This window comes from Rhinopithecus roxellana, chromosome 3, assembly GCF_007565055.1.
Source record: "Rhinopithecus roxellana isolate Shanxi Qingling chromosome 3, ASM756505v1, whole genome shotgun sequence".
Taxonomy (NCBI): Eukaryota; Metazoa; Chordata; class Mammalia; order Primates; family Cercopithecidae; genus Rhinopithecus; species Rhinopithecus roxellana.
Genome location: NC_044551.1, coordinates 170,870,797 through 170,889,028, shown reverse-complemented (window position 1 = coordinate 170,889,028; position 18,232 = coordinate 170,870,797).

The window sequence follows — 18,232 nt, the reverse complement described above, 5'->3', positions numbered from 1 at the left end:
CTTCCACTGGGGAGCCGTCACAGCCCTGTACTCAGAGCCCCTCCGAGGGAGCAGCTTCTCAGGGCTCTGAGCCTGGAGCCTTCCCTGGCCCCATCCTGGCATGTACTGCTACTCTCCAGCCCCTGAGCCTTGAGTGGGCCATGGGGAGCCTAGGCATGGTGTCTGACACAGCGCTCGGCACTCTCCTGCCTTTTCCCACAGGCCTCAGGCTGGGACAGAACTGCCCAACCAGGACAGCCTTTATGGAGGCCACTGGGATTGCCCCCATCTGCCCCCAGGGAGTGGTGGCTGAAAACACATACGCGGTCAGAGGGGTCAGATAGAGGAATTGGAGGCTGGGGCCTCCTTGGAAGACTGAGCAGTGCTCATGATTGTTTATCCTTATTCTGCAGCTCCTCACACCTCTCCCCATAGCCTCTCCGGCTGACAGTCTCCCAAACAGAACTCTTCTTCCCCCCAGAGCAGTACCTCCTCCAGGGCAGGATCCAGGGAGTCACCTGACCACTTCCCTCAAGAACCTTGTTCCAGACCGGGCGTGGTGACTCAGGCCTGTAATCCCAGCAGTTTGGAAGGCCGAGGCGGACGCATCACCTGAGGTTAGGAATTCGAGACCAGCCTGGACAACATGGTGAAGCCCTGTCCTACTAAAAATACAAAAATTGGCCTGGCGTAGTGGGATGCACTGTAGTCCCAGCTACTCAGGTGGCTGAGGCAGGAGAATCACTTGAATCCAGGAGGCGAGGGTTGCAGTGAACCAAGATCACGCCAGCCTGGGCTAGGGAGCAAGGCTGTGTCTCAAAAAAAAAAAAAAAAAAAAGAACCCTATTCCCTAAAGTGCTTCCAGGGTCCAGCCGTGGCTCCTGAGGCCAGCACTGCCACCTTTCTGATGATCACTGTCCTTGCCCATGAGTAGGGTGCGCCTGTCCCGCCTGCCTCCTGGGGCTTAGGGTTTAGGATGAAGCGAAGCACAGTGCAGATGCACATAGGCTTGGGGGAGGGCGTGAGGTGGCGGACCATGGGTTGGGCTGCGGTGCTTCCCTGGGAGCCAGTGCTGGGGCTTTTGTGTCCGAGTGCCCCCTCTCAGTCCTAGGTATCCAGCCTCCCTTTTGCTCCCTCCCCTGCAGGTGGCTCCAGAGGCAGCTTCCAAAGGCGGACTGCTCTCAAAGACCCCCACTAACTCCCCAAAGCCCCCAGACCGACTTTCTTTTTCCTTCCTTCCTCCTTCCCTCCCTCCCTCCCTTCCTTTCTTTCTTTCATTCTTTCTTTCGTTCGTTCTTTTTCTCTTTCTCTTTCTCTCTCTCTTCCGCTCTTTTCTTTTTTTTCTCTTTCTCTCTGTCTTTCTCTTTTCCTTCCTTCCTTCCTTCCTTCTTTCCTTCCTTCCTCTCTCTCTCTTTCTTTCTCTCTCTCTTCTTTATTTCTTTCCTTCTTTCTTTCTTTTTTTTTTTTTTTTGAGACAAGGTCTTGATCTATTGCCCAGATTGGAGTACAGTGACGCCATGATTATGGCTCTGCTGCCTCAAACTCCTGGGCTCAAGCAATCCTCCCACCTCAGCCTGCCAAGTGCATAGGACTACAGGTGCGTGCCACCACACATGGATAATTATTTTTTATTTTTTGTAGAGATGGGGTTTTGCTATGTTGTCCAAGCTTGTCTCAAACTCCTGGCCTGAAGCAATCCTCCCACCTTGGCCTCCCAAAGCTCCCAAACCCCGGACATTCTGACTGAGCCTCACTCTCCAATGTATAGCCTCCCATTGGGGGTCACTGTCCACTGACTGTGTCCACCTGTCCAGCCAATCACAGGAGAAGCAGATCCCTTGGACTTGCCCTTGGGAAGGAGAGGATTGGGAGATTAGAATCATGTGTGAGGACACTATTCTAAGGGGATGTGGAACAACAGCCCCATTTTCCAATTTCCCAGCATGAGCCTGCTGCAGTGCCAGGCTCAAGCAGCCATGCGCTCCCCCGCCACAGCCTTGCCAAATCAAGATGGTTCTTCCCACTTAATGGTGGAGAAACTGATGCCCAGGGTCACAAGAATGGGGCTCCAGGCTAGGCTGAACCCCAGGTTCCCAGAAGGCCATGTGCACATTGGAGACCAGACCCAGGTCACTCAGAGTGACAGGAGCAGCTGCTACCTGGTGGGTCCTGGGGACTGGGAGGGGCTCAGCTGCCCACCCTGCACCCCCTCCCTGCCAGCATCCCTGGCAGGCATACACTTTCTGGGGCCATTCCACATTCCTGATGTCCCATGTCAGAATGACACAGATACTGCTAATTCCCCGATTCGAGCTCTGATGCTCCAGCTCTCTGCCCTCCCCTTCCTGCTCCAGGCAGCATGGCAGCAGCTGGGGCTTGGCCTCCCTGGTCTGCCTGGGTTCTAGCCAGTGACAGGGGCCCATAGAAAAAGCACTGAGGCCAGGCCGGGCACGGTGGCTCATGCCTGTAATCCCAGCACTTTGGGAGGCTGAGGCGGGCGGATCACAAGGTCAGGAGATCAAGACTAGCCTGTCTAACATGGTGAAACCCCGTCTCTACTAAAAATACAAAAAATTTACCAGGCATGGTGGCGGGCGCCTGTAGTCCCAGCTACTGAGGAGGCTGAGGCAGGAGAATAGCGTGAACCTGGGAGGCAGAGCTTGCAGTGAGCAGAGATCATGCCACTGCACTCCAGCCTGGGCGACAGAGCAAGACTCCGTCTCAAAAAAAAGAAGGCCGGGCAAGGTGGCTCATGCCTGTAATCCCAGCATTTTGGGAGGCCGAGCCAGGCGGATCACCTAAGGTCAAGAGTTCAAGACCAGCCTGCCCAACATGGTGAAACCCTGTCTCTACTAAAAATACAAAAAATTAGCCGGGTGTGGTGGCGTGCGCCTGTAATCCCAGCTACTTGAGAGGCTGAAGCAGGAGAATCGCTTGAATCTGGGAGGCGGAGGTTGCAGTGAGCCGAGATCGAGCCACTGCACTCCAGCCTGGGCAACACAGCAAAACTCTGTCTCAAAAAAAAAAGGAAAGTAAAAGCACTGAGCCCACCTCTGGACTCTGCCTTTTGCTGGCTGTGTGCATAAGGCTGGTGGCAGCAAGACAATGACTGACTTGGGAAGCCCTAGCGGAGGGACGGCGGCTGCTGGCTGAGGAATCAGCACCTGGGAGGGAGGGGGAGGCACACGGTGGAGGGGAGGAGCTGCAGGCTGAGTAGCCTCCATTTGAAATGCTTGGGACCAGAAGTGTTTCAGATTTCAGATTTTTTCAGAGTTTGTAATGTTTGCATATACACAATGAGATGTCTTAGAAACGGGACCTACATCTAAGCACAAAATTCATGTTTCACATACAAAATGTTTCAAATTCAAAATTTATGTTTCACATATACCTTGTATACATAACCTAAAGGTAATTTTATACAATATTTTAAATAATATTGAGCATGAAACAAAGTCTGAGTACATTGAACCATCAGCAAAGTAGGGGGCTGGGCGTGGCGGCTCACACCTGTAATCCCAGCACTTCAGGAGGCCAAAGCAGGTGAATGAATCACCTGAACTTAGGGGTTCAAGACCAGCCTGAGCAAAATGGTGAAACCCCATCTCTAAAAAAATACAAAAATTGGCCAGCCAGGCACAGGGGCTCACACCTGTAATCCCAGCACTTTGGTAGGCCGAGGCGGGTGGATCACCTGCAGTCAGGAGTTCGAGACCAACCCAGCCAACATGGCGAGACCCCATCTCTACTAAAAATACAAAAATTAGCTGGCCATGGTGGCACGTCCCTGTAATCCCAGCTACTTAGGAGGCTGAGGTGGAAGAATTGCTTAAACCCAGGAGGTGGAGGCTACAGTGAGCAGAGATCACACCATTGCACTCTAGCCTGGGTGACAGAGACTCCATCTCAAAAACAAAACAAAACAAAAACAAAAACAAAAGTTAGCCAAGCGTGGTGGTGGTTGCCTGTAATTCCAGCTACTTGGGAGGCTGAGGCAGGAAAATTGCTTGAGCCAGGAGGTTGCAGTGAGCCAAGATTGTGCCACTGCACTCAGCCTGGGCGACAGAATGAGACCTTGTCTCAAAAAAAAAAAAAAAGCCCGGTGCAGTAGCTCATGCCTATGATCCCAGCACTTTGGGAGGCTGAGACGGGAGGATTGCTTGAGCCCAGGAGTTCGAGACCAGCCTGGGCAACATGGCAAAATCCCATCTCCACAAAAAATAAAAAAGTAGCCGGGTGTGGTCGTGCACACTTGTAGTCTCAGCTACTTGGGAGGCCGAGGCAGGAGGATCACTTGAGCCCAGGAGTTCGAGGCTGCAGTGAGCTATGATTGCTCCACTGCACTCCAGCCTGGGCAACAGAACAAGACGGTCTCAAAAAAAAAAAAAGAAACAAAAAGCAAATATGTCAGGTGTGGAATTTTCCACTGTGGCATCATGTCAGTGCTCAAAAAGTTTCAGATTTTGGACCATTTCAGGTTTCAGATTTTTGAATTAGGGTTGCTCAACCTGTAGGACCAAAGTTACCCTTTCTGAGCCTCGTTTTTCCAACCAGTCACATAGGAATGGCGACACCCACCTCAGAGCGCGGTTTCTAAGTGCTCTGTAAACAACAGCTGTCGCCGCACAGAGATCAGGAAAGAATGGCTTCCGGGGGGAATGGCTTCCAGGGGTAGGTTACTGCGTGGGTGCCATGATCTCATTTCCTTCTCCTGGCAGCCCTTCCACAAAGGCTTTCTTGCCCCATTTTCCAGATGTGGACACTGAGGCTCTGAAGGTGGAAGTGACTGGCCCAGGGTCACACGGGGGAAAGTGAGAAAGTCGGTGCTCAGGGCCAGGTGCCCTGCCTGTCCCACTGCAGAGCCCACTCCCACACCCTAGTCAGCCCAGTAGTTCCGAGGATCAGGAGAGGCTCTGGATGTGCATGAAGCAGGGGATGTCTGTGACTGAGATGTGCACACACAGGGGTGGATGGACAGACACCACACCCAAGCACAGAGGTGCCTGTCTCAGTGCTCCTACCTCCAGCCCCATGGCATTCAGTCCCTGCCCCTTCAGGGCCCTCCCACAGGCCACTCCTTCCAGGGGACACTCTTCCTACCACCTCCCATGTGGCCGAGACCCACTTGCCCTTCAGATGTCACTCAAGCCTCAATTCTTGGGCAGCCTCCTCAGGTCCTCCATTCCAGGTCGGCTTCCAGGCTGGGCCCCATTCCCAGGCTCTGGCAGCTGTCTCTGTAGCAGAGGGATGCTCTGAACAGTCTCCTTTTCCCAGACTGTGAGCACCACGATGCAAGCTTTGGTTGTGTTTTGTTTGTGTTTGTGTTTGTGTTTTTGGAGACAGTTTCGCTCGTCACCCAGGCTGGAGTGCAATGCTGCGATCTCGGCTCACTGCAACCTCCACCCCCTGGGTTCAAGCAATTCTCCTGCATCAGCCTCCCGAGTAGCTGGGATTACAGGCATGCACCACCATGCCTGAGAGACAGGGTTTCTTCACATTGGTGAGGCTGGTCTCAAACTCACAATCTCAGGTGATCTGCCCATCTCAGTCTCCCAAAGTGCTGAGATCATAGGCGTGAGCCACCATGCCGGGCTTGGTTGCATTTTTTAAATCAGTAGCTCCAAAGCTGTAGCGTATGTCAGAGTTATCTAGTGGGCTTGAATGCTGGACACCCTCCCCCCAGGAATTTTGTATTTAGTGGGTCTGGGGTGGAGCCTGGGAATTTGCATTGCTACCCAGATGCTGCTGGTCTGGGGAGGGAGTCAGGGTCACGCTTTGAGAACCATAGTTTAGTTTAGTTTAGTTTAGTTTTGTTTTTTGAGACGGAGTCTCGCTCTGTCACCCAGGCTGGAGTGCAGTGGCTCGATCTCGGCTCACTGCAAGCTCCGCCTCCTGGGTTCACGCCATTCTCCTGCCTCTGCTTCTTGAGCAGCTGGGACTACAGGCGCCCGCCACCACGCCCGGCTAATTTTTTGTTATTTTTAGTAGAGACGGAGTTTCACTGTGTTAGCCAGGAGGGTCTCGATCTCCTGACCTCGTGATCCGCCCACCTCAGCCTCCCAAAGTGCTGGGATTACAGGTGTGAGCCACCACGCCCGGCCTAGTTTTGTTTTTTGAGATACAGTCTCAGATTCTCTCGCCTCAGCCTCCTGAGTAGCTGGGATTACACTACCATGCACTACCGTGCCCAGATAATTTTTGTATTTTTAGTAGAGACAGGGCTTCACTATGTTGGCCAGGCTGGTCTAGAACTCCTGTCCTCAAGTAATCTGCCTGCCTCAGCCTTAGTTTTGTTTTCTTTTGAGACAGAGTCTCTTGTTGCCTAGGCTGGAGTGCAATGGTTCAATCTCAGCTCACTGAAACCTCTGCCTCCTGGTTTCAAGCAATTCTCCTGCCTCAGCCTCCCAAGTAGCTGGGATTACAGGTGTGTGCCACCATGTCTGGCTAATTTTTTTTTTTTTTTTTTTGAGACAGAGTCTCCCTCTGTCGCCCAGGCTGGAGTGCAATGGCCCAATCTCGGCTCACTGCAACCTCCGCCTCCCAGGTTCAAGCGATTCTCCTGCCTCAGCCTCCCGAGTAGCTGGGATTACAGGCTCATGCCACCACGCATGGCTAATTTTTTGCATTTTTAGTAGAGACAGGGTTTCACCATGTTAGCCAGGATGGTCTGAATCTCCTGACCTTGTGATCCACCCGCCTCGGCCTCCCAAAGTGCTGGGATTACAGGCGTGAGCCACCGTGCCCGGCCAAATTTTGTATTTTTAGTAGCGATGGGGTTTCACCATGTTGGCCAGGCTGGTCTCGAACTCCTGACCTCAGGTGATCCGCCCCCCTCAGCCTCCCAAAGTGCTGGGATTATAGGCATGAGCCACCTCGCCTAGCCAAGAACCATAGTTTTAAAGAGTCAATACATGTATATGGTTTCAACAATTAAAAAACAATTAGAAGGGTACAGAAAGGTTTTCAATGAAAAGCAACTCCCCCACGCCCTGCTCCCACTATCTCCCTCCCCAGCAGAAACCGCCATCATTTCCGGAGTCTCCTTGCACGGTCCCCATCACATGCTCTGTGGCCCTCAATCCAGTTCAGCTGTTACCAGTCTTGCTCCTCCCTGCAAAATCCCCACCCAGGTCAACGTCAGGCAGAAATGGGGTGCAGCAAAGTGTTTGTTGAATGAAGGGAAGAAGAAGACCCATTCCCAGGTACAGGCACAGTCAGGTGTGTACACTCTGCCCCACACTGCCCACCCCTTCTCACACTCCCTGGACCCTAACTGGCCCCCCGCCACCCCTCCACCTGCTGTAGGATTTGGCCTAATCCTGGAGTATGAGTGTGGGGCAGCTGCGGCTCCCTCTTGGGGGAGAGGGCTCCCCTCTACAGGAAATCTCCTTTTTAATCTGTTGCTATCGAAATTTGACCTTCGTCGGCACCTGGGCCCCACGGCTGGGGCCTGTCCCTGAGAAGTGGCTGAGGAGGGGGCGTGAAATTGCCAACAGCTGAACTCACCCAGCTTTCCCCACATCCTCTCCAGCCCTGCCACTGCTCACATTCCACAGCGCCAGCCCTTTCCAGGGTCCCCAGTGCCAGCCTCACGTTCTCATGCTGGTACTCGGGGATGCAGCCTGACATGGCCTTATTGACCTCACCACCTGGCCTAAGGCATATGGCTGTGGGCTCCTTGCAGGTCTGGAGCCTCCAGGCCCCCCGGAGCCCTTCAGGACTCCTAAGTGGACTCATGGGGAACTGTCTCTGCCTTACACTGCTGAGTGGAAAATTCGAGGCACGGGCAGTGTGTGGCGTGTGCCTGCATCGGTGTGAACTGTGAACCTGAGTTTGCAGAAATGCAACAGCTTGGGGATGGCAGGCAGGCACAAGAGTTGGTTCCCTTCCCAGGAGGGGAAGTAGGTGGCTGGGGTAAGGGGAGGAAAAGACCTTACACTGTATATGCCTTTGTTTTCTTTGATTTTTGTACCTGGTACATGTATTACCTGTCACAAAGAGGAAAAATGTTTCCAAAAAGAGAAATGAAAAGAGGCCGAGCGCAGTGACTCACACCTGTAATCCCAGCACTTTGGGAGGCCAAGGCGGGCAGATCACGAGGTCAGGAGATTGAGACCATGTTGGCCAAAATGGTGAAACCCTGTCTATACTAAAAATACAAAAATTACATGGGTGTGCTGGCACGTGCCTGTAATCTCAGCTACTCAGGAGGCTGAGGCAGGAGAATCGCTTGAACCCAGGAGGCGGAGCTTTTAGTGAGCCGAGATCACACCACTGCACTCCGGCCTGGTGACAGAGCAAGACTCCGTCTCAAAAAAAAAAAAAAAAAAAAAAAAAAAAAAAAAAAAGCCTGGGCACAGTGGCTCACGCCTGTAATCCCAGTACTTTGGGAGGCTGAGGCGGGTGGACCACAAGGTCAGGAGATTGAGACCATCCTGGCTAACACAGTGAAACCCCGTCTCTACTAAAAATACAAAAAAGTAGCCAGGCGAGATGGCGGGCTCCTGTAGTCCCAGCTCCTCAGGAGGCTGAGGCAGGAGAATGGCATGAACCCGGGAGGTGGAGCTTGCAGTGAGCCAAGATGGCACCACTGCACTCCAGCCTGGGCGACAGAGCGAGACACCGTCTCAAAAAAAAAAAAAAAAAAAAAAGCTGGAGAACTCCAGGTGCTGGCAAGGAGATGAGAGGTTCTCCTGGACTGGGGGCTGAAGGTGTCCCAGCGAAGTCTAGGAGCATTCAGCTAAGTATATATACACATGCCCTATGACCTGGAAATGTTGCCCTGAACATATAACTGCCCCCTACACACACACACACACACACACACACACACACACACACATCCTCCCACGTGACCATGTGGGGAAGGCAGGAGGAGGGGCTGGATGCAACCTGGGGTTCCTCACTGGAAGGTGAATCAGCAAAATGTGTGGAGGACCCGATGGACACAGAGCCACATGCGGGGAACTTAGAAATCTCGTGCTGAGAGGCAAGAGTAAGAAATGGAATGAGATCTAGGCCGGGCGCAGTGGCTCAAGCCTGTAATCCCAGCACTTTAGGAGGCCGAGACGGACGGATCACGAGGTCAGGAGATCGAGACCATCCTGGCTAACACGGTGAAACCCTGTCTCTACTAAAAAATACAAAAAAACTAGCTGGGCGAGGTGGCGGGCGCCTGTAGTCCCAGCTACTTGGAAGGCTGAGGCAGGAGAATGGCGTAAACCCGGGAGGTGGAGCTTGCAGTGAGCTGAGATCCGGCCACTGCACTCCAGCCCGGGCGACAGAGTGAGACTCTGCCTCAAAAAAAAAACAAAAACAAAAACAAAAACAAAAAACTAGCCGGGCGAGGTGGTGGGCCCCTGTAGTCCCAGCTGCTCAGGAGGCTGAGGCAGGAGAATGGCGTAAACCCAGGAGGCGGAGCTTGCAGTGAGCTGAGATCCGGCCACTGCACTCCAGCCTGGGCAACAGAGCAAGACTCCGTCTCAAAAAAAAAAAAAAAGAAATGGAATGAGATCTAAAGCACAAAGCCATTTGCACGAAATGATGACACAGAAAACACACATTTTCCAAGAACGCACACACAAAACTTAGCATGACTGTTCGGGGGGCAGGGTGATAAGAATGGAGAATGTGGCCTGGCGTAGTGGCTCATGCCTGTAATCCCAGCACTTTGGGAGGCCAAGGCAGGCGGATCACAATGTCAGGCGATCAAGACCATTCTGGTTAACATGGTGAAACCCTGTCTCTACTAAAAATACAAAAATTAGCCAGGCGTGGTGGCGGGCGCCTGTAACCCCAGCTACTAGGGAGGCTGAGGCAGGAGAATTGCTTGAGCCCAGAAGGTGGAGGTTGCAGTGAGCCGTGATCATACCACTGTACTCCAGCCTGGGTGACAGAGCAAGACTCCGTCTCAAAAACAAAATAAAAATAAAAATAATAAAAGGGGGCCGGGCATGGTGGCTTACACCTGTAATCCCAGCACTTTGGGAGACTGAGATGAGTGGATCGCAAGGTCAGGAGTTAAAGACCAGCCTGGCCAAAATGGTGAAACCCCATCTCTACTAAAAATACAAAAAATTAGCCGAGTGTGGTGGTGGGTGCCTGTAGTCCCAGTTACTTGGGAGGCTGAGGCAGAGAATTGCTTGAACTTGGGAGGCCGAGGTTGCAGTGAGCTGAGATAGCACTACTACACTCTATCCTGGGCGACAGAGTGAGACTCCATCTCAAAAGAAAAAAAAAACCATAAAATAAATAAATAAATAATAAAAGGGGACGAGCTGATGGGGGCGAGAGGGTGAAGGAGGTGATGGAGAACCTGGAGATGGGAAAGGACGGAGAGCTGAGTGAACAGGTGGAGTCAATGTGTTTCAGGGGCTTGAGGAGGGACCACAGGGGGGTGGACAAGGCAGGTGATGATGAAAATGTCGTCAGACCAAAAAACTGTGCTTGACTGTGAAACAAACAACAGGAAGCCAGCAGCATCCCAATTTCACCATCCTTGTGCCTTTCATCCCAACTCTTCCCAGCCCCTTCCCCAACCATCCCTTGGCCTCGTCCTCTCCTTTCCTCCTCCATCTCTTTTTTTCTCTCTGGTCTCTCTGCCCTGTGACGGGTCTCCAAGCAGAAGGAAGAGTTGGAGGGGACATGGTGGGGTGTTGTTGCCACCTGCTGGCAGCCACAGGAAGTGCATACTCCGCTTCAGCCTGGTGCGTGATGCAGGCCTGAGCTGGGGACCTTGCAGGGCTGCCCCTGTCTAGCCCAGAGTCTTCCCCTGCTGGTGGTGTTCAAGTGATTCCTGAAGGACCTTGTGGCTCTAGGCGCTGTGTTTTTCAGAACGATGCTGATAAGCCGCTCTCCACCTTCCTCAGGGGAATCCCTGATGGACAAAACCATAATTGCCCCTGCTCAAACCCTTCCCCACCCTCAAGCAGTGGTCCGAGCTCCTTAACACACACAGGAGACCTTCAGCATCTGGCCTTGGCCTCAGGCACAGCACCTTATTCTTATTAGTTTCAGTGCCTTTTCCCCAGTGCGTGGACCCTTTGCACCTGCCCTCTTTTCCTAGAGCAGTCTCCCCGCTTCTGGTTTTCCAAATTCCTCCTCCTCTTTCAGGTCTCCAATTCCCCACCTCCCTGGAAGAGAGCTTCCAGCAACTCCACATTAAGCAGGGAGGAGGAGCATCTCAAGCCATGGGAACAGCATGTGCAAAGGCCCAAGATGCTTCAAGGGGATGGAAGAGGGCCAAAGGCCTGAGAGGGTGACGGAGTTGGCAGGGCTGTGGCAACAGGTACCATGGTCCTGGGTGATGGGTTGAGTCCCTGGTGAACAGTGGAAGGTCAAGGTTTTCAGTGGCAGCAGACATGGTCAGATATGTGTTTGGAAGGGCCCACATAAGGCTGCCAAGTGCAAAAGGCACTGACAAGGCAAAAGTGGGTTTGGGGGGAATAGGTTGGGGCTGCATAGGAGAGAGATGATGGGGGCTTGGATCCTTGAGCCCCCCACTTCCTGTTGGCTGAGTCCTGAGCAGGGGCTCCCAGTCCTGTCTCCAGCCTTTCTGGGCTACACAGGGGCAGCCCTGCAAGATGCCAGCCTAATTCCTCTGCCTGACCTCCCTGAGGGGACCCTAGTGTACCCTGGTGTGCTCCACACCGGCTCTGGCTGCCTCCTCTGATACCCCGGCCACACATGCATACTTCTTATACTCTTGTGTTAGGCACCCACATGCCTGCCTCACTGAGCCAGCCCCTATGGCCTGTGGGAGCTGCCCTCCCATTCTATAGAGGAGGAAGCTTAGCCTCACAATTGGGAAGTAAGCTGAGAGTGGTAGGGAGGGGATTTGAACCTTGATCTGTCTGCCCTCCCCACCATACTAGGCGGCCTAACAGTTACAGGCAGGGCTCTGTCACATCCAGTGACTATATGACTTTGGGTGGACAGCTTTACCTTTCTCAGCCTCATTGTACTCTTCTGCAAAACAGGGACAATCATAGTAATCGGCCCAGTGAGGTTTGTGAAGAGTAGGTAGAATGAATCCCCACAAGGCTCCAGCACAGCACCGGGCACACAGCAGGCACTCATAAATGGTTGCTTTTTACATGAATACTCTCTCGGGAACTGAACACGCTCGCCGGGGAAATGCACTTCACGCTCCTGAGTCAGGGAGAAAACAAAAGGAGCTCCAGAAGGACCGAGAAGGGAGGATAAATTAGGGAGAATGGCTCGGGGCAGGTCTGGGCTAAGTCACTCTGAGTTCCAAGCACAGAGCAGGTGTCCAGGGCGCCAGCTGTGAGGAGCCTTGAATGCCACATTGAGAAGTCAACAAAAGTTCTAGAGCCAGAGAAGGCACCACCACCTAAGCCCAGGGGTAGGCTGCTCACTCCCCCAAAGCACTGTAGGCAGTGGAAGAGGGTGCTGGCAGCAGGGGCCCATCTCAGTGTTCCTTGAACTCCACAGCCTAGCACCTGTGGTCCCAGCTACTAGGCAGGCTGAGGCATGAGACTCACTTGAACCTGGGAGGTTGCAGTGGAGCCAAGATCACACCACCGCACTCCAGCCTGGGCAACAGAGCTAGACCTTGTCTCAAACAACAATAACAATAACAAAACACTCCACAGTCCAGATGCGCTTTCCTGGGTCTGAGAACCTTCCCCTATGCAATTCCCCAGCTAGTCATACGGTGGCGACAGTGCACCATGAGCGCTCTGCTTCTCCCTCCCTTTCAGCCAAAGCAAAAGCCAAACACCAATGTTTTCCAGATGCCTCTAAGAGATGGAGGGAGATTTAGGGAGAGATCTAAGGAGTCTCCTTACAACCTCCCTAAGAGGTAGAGTCCATTCGTATTCCCTGCCTACAGATGGAAATGATGACTCACAGAAGTCAACTCATACCCTCAGGATCACCCAACCAGGTTTTGTTTTTGTTTTTGTGTGTGAGATAAGAGTCTAGCTCTGTCACCCAGGCTGGAGTACAGTGGTGCAATCTCAGATCACTGCAACCTCTGCCTCTGGGGTTCATGCAATTATCTTGCCTCAGCTTAGTGAGTAGCAGCTGGGATTACAGGCGCGCACCACCATGCCCAGCTAACTTTTGTATTTTTAGTAGAGATGGGGTTTCACCATCTTGGCCAGGCTGGTCCTTAACTCCTGGCCTCAAAAGATCCGCTGGCCTTGGCCTCCCAAAGTGTTGGGATTACAGGTGTGAGCCACCGCATGTGGCCTCCAGCCAAGTTTTGAACCCTGGTCTGTGCGTCTCTCAGGACAGCTGCAGCAGCTGCCTGTCCTAGGCCATCAGTTCTGGTTCAGCCTCTCGCCCCCATCACTGGGCAGTGCTGCCTTTGCTGAACTGACAGATCAGAGGTCTGCCCTGGGAGTGGACAAGGGCAAAGACTTTCACTTTTGCTTTCTACCTCTGAAGTTTAGGTCATTTACATAGCTTTTGCACTGGGGGTGAGGTGCTGGGATAGTTCCTATCGCTGGGGAAGAGCTGATCTGTGGGATGAGGCCTCAGTGTTCCCACAGTTTCCCTCCTCTATCCCAGCCAAGGCTCCCAAGACTGAATTCCCAGGCCCTCCTAGCTTCTCAAGAGGAAGAGAGCTAACTTTGAAGGAGCACTTCCTCTGTGCCACGTACTATACCAGACATCCTTTCTACATTCATTCGGTACATAGTAATAAAGCACACACTGTGTGCCTGTCACAATAGACAGCACTACAAGCTCTTGCATGCAGCAATAAAGGAATATTTATTAATGGTAACTTGTGTGCTGGGCGAGGTGGCTCACGCCTGTAATCCCAACACTTTGAGAGGCTGAGGCGGGCGGATCACGTGAAGTCAGGAGTTTGAGACCAGACTGGCCAACATGGCGAAACCCCATCTCTACTAAAAATACAAAAAAAATTATCCAGGCTTGGTGGCACACACCTGTAATCCCAGCTAGCTACTAGGGAGGCTGAGGGAGGAGAATCGCTTGAACCCGGGAGGCGGAGGTTGCAGTGAGCCAAGATGGAGCCACTGCCACTGCACTCCAGCCTGGGTGACGAAGTGAGACTTTCTAAAAAAAAAAAAAAGTAATGTTGGCCAGACGTGGTGTCTCATACCTGTAACCCCAGCACTTTGGGAGACCAAGGTGGGTAGATCACTTGAGGTCAGGAGTTCAAGACCAGCCTGGCCAACATGGTGAAACCCCATCTCTACTAAAAATACAAAAATTAGTGGAGTGTGGTGGTGCACATCTATACTTCCAGGAACTAGGGGCACTGAGGCAGGAGAATTGCTTGAACCCGGAAGGTGGAGGTTGCAGTGAGCCGAGATCAGGTCACTGCCCTCCAGCCTGGGCTACAGAGCGAGACTTTGTCTCAAAAAAAAAAAAAAAAAGAGAGAGAGAAATTCCGTGGCGGTGACTCACGCCTGTAATCCCAACAACACTTTGGGAGGCCGAGGTAGGCGAATCACAAGGTCAGGAGTTCGAGACCAGCCTGGCCAACATGGTGGAACCCCTGTCTCTACTAAAAAAATACAAAAATTAGCCAGGCATGGTGGCATGCACCAGTAATTCCAGCTACTCGGGAGGCTGAGGCAGGAGAATCGCTTGAAACCGGGAAGCGAAGGTTGCAGTGAGCCGATTTCATGCCACTACACTCCAGCCTGGGCGACAGAGCAAGACTTCATCTGAAAAAAAAATGTATATCTATATATAAATATATAGATATTTACTATAAATAAGCACACAGCTTAATACATATTTATTGAATGAGTGACTTACGTTGAGCCTGAGTTATCTGTGAGATTCCCAGGTACTGAATTTGGGGCTGTGGGACAAATCTAGGCTAGATTGAGGCTCCAGCATTGCTGGCATCTAGGGAATGCACGTGCCGAGTGGATGACGATCCCTCGTGGAAACTGGGTGAATGATAAGCAAAGTGGGCCTAGGATGGGGCACTGCGACATCTCTGTTTGCCAGGCAGGGAAAAGGGGAGACTGCCCATGACATGGAGGCATAGAGAAGGGTTTGTGAGAATAAGGAGGGATCAGGCAGGAGTGGGATGGCCTGGAAACCTGGTTGGTTCAAATGGGGTAAAGAGTCAAATGCGCCGGGCGCGGTGGCTCACGCCTGTAATCCCAGCACTTTGGGAGGCCGAGACGGGTGGATCATGAGGTCAGCAGATCAAGACCATCCTGGCCAACACGGTGAAACCCCGTCTCTACTAAAACTACCAAAAAAATTAGCCGGGCGTAGTGGCGGGCGCCTGTAGTCCCAGCTACTCGGGAGGCTGAGGCAGGAGAATGGCGTGAATCCGGGAGGCAGAGTTTGCAGTGAGCCGAGATCGCGCCACTGTACTCCAGCCCGGGCGACTGAGCGAGACTCTGTCTCAAAAAAAAAAAAAAAAAAAAAAAAGAGTCAAATGCTTCTCAGAATAAAGCAGCAAAGATCGTGAAACGTCACAGGATTTGGCTACAGCGGCACTGCTGGTGATCTGAAGCCAGAGTGCAGTGGGATCAGGAGGAAGATGAGGAAGAGGGGACAGGACAGTGGAGGGCAGGAGAGGCAGAGCCTGGTTGCAGGGGAGTTGAGATTTTTCTCGGTCGTTTGTGGGCTGCTGGGAAGGAGCAAGAAGACAGGAAAGGGTTGGCGCTCCCCAGGCGAGAGAGGAGAAAGGGACACAAAAACCCATGGAAGATTGCAATAGGGCGGGACTCAAAGCCCACGAGGAGGTCCGGCCCAGTTGTTCTGTGTCTCGTTCTCCAAGCGCTGCGGCAGGGCTGGTGATGAATTCAGATAAACAGGCACAAAGGGCCAGTGGGGTCGCTAGCAAGATCTGGGACACGCTGAACGTTAACAGAAATTGGCTGCCCTTTGCCGGAGCAGCCCTGCGCACAAAGATGATCTTTTCTGAGGCTCCACCGCGGCAGAGCCCTTCGCGCGGCCCACGGCAGTAGCCGCCGCTGATTGGCCCGCGGCAGCCACCTGACCGAACGGACCAATCGGAGGCGTTCTCCCAGGAATGCGGCCCGCGTGTGGTCGGGGGCGGAAGCCGGACTTGAGTGCGGCGGGGCCCAGCGGCTGTGCTGGCCACGTGCACCCGGCTGGGTTCCGCGGGCGCCGAACTGGGAGTCTGGGCCGGGTCTCCCACTACCCTGTTCCGCCGGCCGAGGGGTTGGGGAGGCCGTCTGTCCCAAACGCCGGGACCCTATGTCCTTCTGATAATTCCCCCTTTTTCTCTGGCTGGCTTCTGGGGCCATGTCCTTTTTACCCTCTCTGGTCCAAAGTAGTGTTTTAGGAGATCTGAAAGCAAGCAGAACCAAGTTGAAATTACTTGCTCCGCCGGGTGCGGTGGCTCACGCCTGCAATCTCAGCACTTTAGGAGATCTAGGCGGGCGGATTGCTTTAGCTCAGGAGTTTGAGACCAGCCTGGGCAACATGGTGAAACCGCGTCTCTATTAAAAAATACAAAAGTTAGGTCGGGCGCGGTGACTCAAGCCTGTAATCCCAGCACTTTGGGAGGCCGAGGCGGGCGGATCACGAGGTCAGGAGATCCAGACCATCCTGGATACACGGTGAAACCCCGTATCTACTAAAAAATACAAAAAACTAGCCGGGTGAGGTGGTGGGCGCCTGTAGTGCCAGCTACTTGGGAGGCTGAGGCAGGAGAATGGCGTGGACCCGGGAGGCAGAGCTTGCAGTGAGCCGAGATCCAGCCACTGCACTCCAGCCTGGGTGACAGAGCGAGACTCCGTCTCAAAAAACAAAAAAACCCACAAAAGTTAGCCGGCCGTGGTGGTGCGTGCCTTTAGTCCCAGCTACCCTGGAGGCCGAGGTGGGAGGATCACTTGAGCCTGGGCGTTCGAGGGTGCAGTGAGCAGTGATGGCGCCACCGCACTCCAGCCTGAGCGACAGACTCGTCTCAAACAAACAAACAAACAAACAAAAACTAGCCGGGATGGCTACTCCGGTGGCTGAGGTGGGAGGATCACTTGAGCAAGAGGGTGCAGGCTGTAGTGAGCTGAGATCACGCCACAGCGCTCAAGCCTGGGCGAAAAAGTGAGACCTTGCCTCAAAAATAAATAAGTAAAAAAATGCCGAGCATGGTGGCTCACGCCTGTAATCCCAGCACCGTGGGAGGCAAAGGTGGGCAGATTGCTTGAGCTCAGGAGTTTGAGGCCAGCTTGAGCAACGTGGCAAAACCTGTCTCTACTAAAAAATACAAAAATTAGCAGAGCATGGCGGCGTGTGCCTGTGGTCCCAGCTACTCGGGAGGCTGAGGTAGGAGGATCGCATGAGCCCAGAAGGCAGAGACAGCAGTGAGCTGAGATCACACCACTGCACTCCAGCCTGGGTGACAGGGCAAGACCCTGTTTAAAGAAAAAAGAAAGAAAGAAAAATTACTTGCTTACCATGTGTCCTAGGACAAGTGTTTAACTTCACTGAACCTAAGGTACCTCTTCTGGAAAATGGGACTACTAATACCTACTTCAGTATCTTTGTGAAGATTGTAAAGTCTCCTACCTGGCACACTTTGAGCTCCAAAACACGTTGGTAACAATTTTTATGATTGTGGATAATCCTACCCTAGAGGAACTCACAATCTCATCACACACAGCCTTGTACTAAGGCTTTTTCTTCCTACTCCCCCTTACTAGAATGTACACTGCTTGTTAACAAGGGCGTAACCATATGCGTTTTTAGTCTTCCAATCCCACAAGCCCTTCACTTGGTGTAACAAGGGGAAATTTAAGCTATACAGGAACAGTAGTAGGACAGGACGTGAAACCATGGGATTTACATCAGGAAAAGCACCAGCACTGAGGTGGGAATGTTTATAACACAACAGGTATGTACTGAAACACGTCTTGCTAGAAGGCTGCCATGCACCAACTCTGTGTGAACCTCGCTAAAATAATAATCATGATTACAACAATTGGAGGACTTGCCAGGTGCCAGACACTGTTCTAAGCTTACATATTATCTGTCAACAATCCCACTTTAGGCCGGCCATGGTGGTTCACACCTGCAATCCCAGCACATTGGGAGGCCGAGGCGGGTCAATCACCAGCCTGGCCAACACGGCTAAACCTCGTCTCCACTAAAAATACAAAAATTAGCTAGGCATGGTGGTGCATGCCTATAATCCCAGCTACTCAGGAGGCTGAGGCAGGAGAATCCTTTGAACCTGAGAGGTGGAGGTTGCGGTGAGATTGTGCCACTGCACTCCAGCCTGGGCAACAAAGCAAGACTTCATTTCAACAAAAGAAAAAGA